Source organism: Triticum aestivum, chromosome 6B (genome assembly GCF_018294505.1).
Source record: "Triticum aestivum cultivar Chinese Spring chromosome 6B, IWGSC CS RefSeq v2.1, whole genome shotgun sequence".
Classification (NCBI taxonomy): domain Eukaryota; kingdom Viridiplantae; phylum Streptophyta; class Magnoliopsida; order Poales; family Poaceae; genus Triticum; species Triticum aestivum.
In genome coordinates, this window is record NC_057810.1 from 55,367,084 (window position 1) to 55,373,864 (window position 6,781).

The following is a 6,781-nucleotide window of genomic DNA, read 5'->3' on the forward strand; positions in this document are numbered from 1 at the left end:
GAATGTACGATGTTCATCCAATGGTCGTAGTGCTTCTTCAACCTCTGGTCTTCTTGCTCCAGCCGCCCAAAGCAGCGCCGGTCATGGTGGATGATCCTGCCTCCCGTGGCCGGCTGTGCTGCCACGGAGGCCTCACCGCCCCCTACTATTCCCACCATTGGTCAGGCCTTGCGGTGACGGCAGCCTCACACCGCAGCCGAACCAGTGAACCCTCGTACTCCTCTCTGCGCGGGCTTCCACTGCCGCATCTTCCCCGACTCCGCGTCGTCCCATTCCTAGGCCTCGCCGTCGTCCACCGCCCTGGTGTTCTCGGTGCGGCGTGGTCAATTTATCTATCTATCTATCTATCCATATCTATCTATACCTACCTACACTAATTAGGTACTTCCTAAAAATTCTCACGTTAATTAGATTTTACGAGCCGTTAATCTGGTGGACCCAAATTATTACGGTGTAGATTGATTCATAGAACTAAAATAAACTCACGTATCTCTATCCTCTCTCCCAAAATCCAACGCACTTAATCTCTCACATCTATCTGAAAGAAATAAAGAGTTCACAATAATCATGGAATGAGATTCAATCTAGATGAAAAAAAACTGTCCACGCACTTTTGTAAAAAAAGGATTCAACTATGGAAAAAAAAAACTCCTTGCGTCATCATCGAGCGATGCTCTCCCTCCGCCGCCTCTCGCCTATTCTCTCTCGATCCCCCTCCACCGACGCCTCGCCTCCCCGCCCCCCCCCCCCCCCCCCCCCCCCCCTTCTCTCTCCATGATCTATTCTTCTTCATTATCTCTCTCCCCCTAGATGGAAGACAAATCCATCCACAATCTCTTCCTCTCCATTATCTCCCTTGCCCTGCGAGGAGAACAAAATCGTAGGATGGATTCCATATCCTCAAGGAGTTTTTCCTAATGTATTGGATCCATATTTTTTCACACTATTTATTTTGGATTTTTTTCTTGCAGGTTTAGAGCGGAATCAATTTTTGCCGTCTCCACGAATTGGATCCTGAATCTTCTCACGTATAAATTTTGCATGCTTTATTGAGATCAGGTTGGAGCACACGAACTATGCCCATCATCGCTGCTCAAGATTCTCCCAATCTGCACCAAGTTTGTCTCTGGTCGGTTGCTGTCATTGCGCAGGTTAGCAAATCGTCCTCCCATCCAATATTTTTTAGCAATTATTTGTTCCGCTGGTTAGATGAAACATGTTGCTTACTTATTGCACGAAGAACTGACTTGATCATAGTGTTACTCTCTTTTTTTCGAATTAAATCCTTAATTTGGTAGCTTCTTTCCTAAATAAAATCAATTGACAAGAGAGTAGCGCACGTACGTGCAAAGCTAGCTTCAGAAGCTAGCGGACAGGCATGTGGATAGATTCCGTCGAAGTCACACGTACGAAGCTAGCTCACAGACATAGAGCCGCCGCCTTGATGCGTGTACGACAATACGTATAGAAGAACAGGAAAATTTCTACTAGAAACACGCACGCACACGACACAGGAACACACAGCGAATTGACGGCCACAGGACCATGTGGGTCCTATTTGATTTCTTTCTATTGATCCCACTATGGATTACTTATGAGGTGTTATTTACATACATGTATATAACTAGGCTTGACTTAATACACACCTGGCATACGCATCCATGTAGGATGCATATGCATACACGGCGGACACGGGATTAACTCTAATACCCTAGACAGTAAACAAGTACTAATCTTCAGAATTTTGTGTCCATAGCAATTAATCTTTTTTTATTGCTTTAATTTGTTATATTCAAGTTCTACATTCTTTATTTTTTTGCAGTCTTAGGTTGGAAACAATGGTCTGCGATATACTCGATGCGAATAATCATGCGAAGGATTCCTGGAAAGGTAATTAGTCTTTAGCATGCCATTAACCATGAAAGCAATGAAATATTTTTTCTAGCGATTTGTTATGCTGATTTTTTCAATCACATTAGTAGAGTACGCAGTTCACATTGTTTACATACTTCATGGCAACCAAGAGTTAATAAAAGTTTTGTACTCGGCTTGCGCCTCTAATAATCTCCGCAATTTTGTATTCCTTTCATATGTATTGAAGTTATGTTTTATTTATTTTTGGTTTGAAAGAAATGGCACCTGATATGCTTGATTCAATTAGCAAGGAAATTGATTAAATAGGAAATTATGACTTATAGAAGTTATTATGAATTTATAGGCTTCTTTGTCTATCATAATGCATTGTATTTGCTTCATGGCAAGGTAATGAAAAATTGGTTAGCAAGATATGGTCATTGGTCTACCAAGCTTCCATTTACATGGTATCAAATTTTAGGTTACATTTTTGTGAAATTTCCATCCATTTGAAGCCGACAAGATACTGATATTTTTTTTCACATGATGAAATTTCACGATATAAAATGTCTAAAAAAATTGTGATAGCGAAACAAAGATGCGCATTTTGTAGCATTGAAGTTCTTTCGAGCAAAGTTGCTAGACGATTTACTTATCTGGTAGAGCTATATTTGTTGAAATTATGAATTCATATGGTCTCTTCATATTAACACTGCTTTACATACTAGATGTCGTTAGCATCGGAACTTACATCGGAAATACCAAACAAACACACAACTCATGTGATTCGTAGATTGAAGATGTTTTGGTCCAAATTGAGTGTGTATATTATAAGGGACTAAATGAGTCAATGTACCATGGTTGTTAATACTCCCACCGTATCTTTTTAGTCTGCATATAAGATTTGGTCAAAATCAAACTTTGTTAATTTTGACTAAGTTTATAGATATTTTTTTCAAGATTCACAATATAAAATCAATATTGTTAGATGCATCATTAAATTAATTTTCATACCATATAGCTTTAGTATTGCAGATGTTGATATTATTTTCTACAAAGTTGGTCAAACTTCACAAACTTTGACTTTGACCAAATCTTATATGCAGACTAAAAAGAAACAGAGGGAGTAGTTAAGACTCCTGGAATATACATAGATAAAAAAAGAACCATCATGGTACTTTGGGCCTTGTTGTTATGGTAATATCAACGACTCTGATAAAGATAACATGTGTGTATTATATTAATGAGATGTAAGAATTGCTACGGGTATATTTATTTATTATATACAAAAGTTAATGTTAATGCATGTAGACTACTCGCCGTAAGGTGTAACCAGGATTTATATTGATTTGAATATCCATGTAGACTACTAGCCGTGAGATGTAACCAGAATTTATATTGATTGATTTGAATATCCGTGAGACTGCTGTGTTCCAAATGATGTGTAATAACTCTCTTTCAATTGTAGAAAGAAATATTTTTCTAGCACGTCCACCAATACTTATGTACATGCAAAAACATGTTTAGCTCCCAAAACAATGCTCTATAAAAGAAGAACATTAGAAGAAATGACTGAAATTACTTATAAATCTTAAAAAGGGAACTTCTTATCATTTTGTTTTACATTCCTTTTGTTACATTTTCTTATATGCTAATTTAACCTATAATGGACAGGGAAAGTTTTGTAATATAGAAGCAACAATGAAGTTAATTAATACACCAGAAGAGTTGTACTACTTAGGACGCTGCAAATACAACAAAAAAGTATAAAAATAATACAACAACTTATTATATCACATGCGTGAGAAAGAACCAGAGCGGAAATGCCTACAGGGCATTTGGTAATATCTTATTATTTGGATAGTAATTCATCGTGTACTGGCCTATATATGCCATACTATTTGTATGCACAAACATAAGCTAGAGACATGTGATTTGGGTGCAACAACAATCTGCACCATGCTTTAGGTAGAGTAAAAAAATGATTAAGAAATCTGCAATATTATGGATAGATATGGATGATTGTGAGATCCGTAGAGGACAAACAAATACAGAAAATATGTGCACAACAATTGGTAGATGCCAATACCTCAAGTATAGTTACCAAGATTATTGTGTATAGGATGCTCTATATTGTTCACTATCTACCACACGCCACATTATATAATTATTCTTTTGTGTTAATTAACAGAAAAATGTTTTCATATAAGCATGTTGCTGACAATAAGATAATTGTGCAGGACACCAAAAATACTAGGACGGGAACACATATTGCATTTTATTATGATGAAGAATTGGGAATAAGGGCATTCATGATAGAGATGTGGCAGCATTGATATAATACCAGAAAACAATGCTGATGTTGAGCATTCATAAATCAAAGGAACTAAGATTATTCGAAGATCAACATAAGTATGAGCACAAGCCAATTCAGGAATTGAATAGGATAAGTATGTAAGCCTTCTTGGTGTATTTTCCTGTCCTTTCATAATATAAGTATCAGGCCTCAATAATTGCTATAGACATTTAAGTTAGTGACTAATACATTCTTTTTATTGTTTTCCAGTAGTAAGTGAAAAAGGTCACCTACTTTGAAAACTACAAAGCAAGCTTTGATTGCTGATGAAGTCATTGTAAACCAGCATAAAAAATTGAGACAGGGAGCACAAGTCGTGTTATGCATCTTGATGAAGAATCAAAAACTGAGGGATGACAGGAAACGAGTGAATCAAAATCCATGGAATCAAGAACAATGATGAAGCAGACCGCAAAACAAAGACTGGAAGGTTCTCAAAGTCATAAAGATTCCAAACTGAGGACATTGTGTAATGGGGTTGATAAACAATCGGCGACCCGAGACATTCCAAAACATGGTGCATCAAGGACTAAAAAACAAGTAGCGCATTGATAAATATTTAGTGACATTTAGGATTTTTAAAAAATGTACATGCACATCAGATTTGTACTAAATGTACATGCACATCAGTTTTTTATTTCAAAAATGCCAATTAATCTGTAGTAGATGTTTGGGTTATATCTAAATGTCTAAAACAATTAAATATTGATCGCCCCTATTTCTCACTAGCCATGGTCAACATGTGTCAAACTTAGTGGAACAAATCAAAACAAAAAGATCTAAATATTACAACAATACCAGGAATTAAGCATATACCCGTTAATCTACCTAGATTATATAATGACATTGAAATATAATATAGTAATATATCAGGTGACCAAACATTCCAAATGTGAAAATAAAACAAATACACACGAAAAGGTTGCTACCTAAGTAAACCAAGCTTCCAGCTTGCGATACTAGAATCTAATGGTAGTCATCTAACATCATTAGAGCAGAAACAAAGGAAGCTATATCGGAAAGAAAGAGATATTCCATCTGACATTCTCAATATGCTAGCCCGTGCGAATGCACGGGTTGGCGACTAGTATGGTCAATAAATGACTTTCATTGGAAGAGTACTGTACGTGGAGAGGCTGACAACTGGGTCCATGGTGGCCGCAAGGAAGTGGCTCCTTATTACGCGCATAATAATTATACCTCCACCTGACAGCAGGGACCCACCGGACGGGCCACCGTATTTCATGAAAAAACGTTTCCCCCCTGACTGCTGGGATCCACCAGCTACATCTTCGCACACAAGGAAGTGCGTCCGGGCAAAAAAAAAGATTCGCCCCCTGACTGCTAGGACCCATCATCTACATCTTTGCACGCAAGGAAGTGCCTGATAGTCCGGACCCACCTGGTCAAAGCGTACATAGCATTGTCATTCTGGTCACGAACATGTACATACATACTCATCGATGTAGAGGCGCGCACGTGTCGTAGTAGAAGCGCGCATGTAGCATGTACACGTACGTACATCGGTCAGTGCAAGAAAGAAAATACGTCCACGTACGTACATACAGGCGGGGTCTCGAACGCTACTCGCACATACGTACGGCCAGGGCTCGTGTACATGACTGGGTCGGAACGGAGAAACAACGTCGTCATCGTGTTCATGGGGAGCCAACCAGCTGGGTCAGAACGGAATGTGTCGTCGTGTTCATCGGGAGGGCTTGGACGGAACAGCCGATGGAAATGAGGCCTGCCTTACCGCACAATGGAGAAAACAGCCTTGTGTTCGACAGGCCACATTCGAAACGGGATCCTATTCATCGGGAGGTGTCTGGCGTACCGCAAAACGGAGGAAACGGACTTGTGTTGGACCTCCTACGGTCGAAATGGGGTCCTATTGATCGGGAGGGGTGTGGCATACCATAAAACTGAGGAAAGGGACTTGTGTAGGAGCGCTACGGTCGAAACGGGGATCTTTTTCATCGGGAGGGTGTGGCATATCGCAAAACGGGACTCCATGGGATACTTTTCATCTCCACCGTTGACCTCCTCTAGCCTCCACGGGCTACTGTTCATCCACCATCGACCTCTTCCAGCCTCCACCTGCGGCTATTCATCCACGGGCTCCTGTTCATCCATCCTCCACCGCGCGCTACTCCACTGGCTACTTTTCAACCAGCCCTATCCACGGGCTCCTGTTCAACCCCCCTCTACAGGCTACTATTCATCCAGCCCTCCACCTTCTACTATTCATCCAACCCTCCACGGGGTCGTCCTGTTCGTCCATCCCACCATGGGGTCCTATTCATCCAGCCCCAACCAGCTCGATCGATCAGGGTCCTGTTCATCAAGAGGAAACACCATGGGGTCATGTTCATCCACCCCCACCGGGAACTGTTCATCCAACCCCCTCCTCTCGCAATGCTCACTGTTCATCCAGAGGCAGCATCGATCCGCTTCAGTTAGTAGCAGTAGCAAAGGAATCGCTCGATCGGGTTCAGTTAACAGCCATCGATCGATCGCTCGGGTTTAGTAACGCGTAGCCTGTAGTGCAAATCGCTCGGGTTTAGTAGG

At 40.5% G+C, this 6,781-nt stretch overlaps 1 long non-coding RNA gene across 2 annotated transcripts; it reads left to right on the plus strand.

Annotated features, from left to right (window-relative positions):
* The first annotated feature begins 749 nt into the window (after nt 1-749).
* On the plus strand, nt 750-4,888 carry LOC123133450 (uncharacterized). 2 transcript variants are annotated; one of them, XR_006465259.1, is made up of 5 exons: nt 750-880; nt 972-1,151; nt 1,823-1,890; nt 4,095-4,304; nt 4,421-4,888. It is a non-coding gene; the product is annotated as an uncharacterized lncRNA (long non-coding RNA). The 2 variants fall into 2 exon arrangements; XR_006465260.1 differs by having other exon boundaries at nt 4,424-4,888.
* Nucleotides 4,889-6,781: the final 1,893 nt, after the last annotated feature.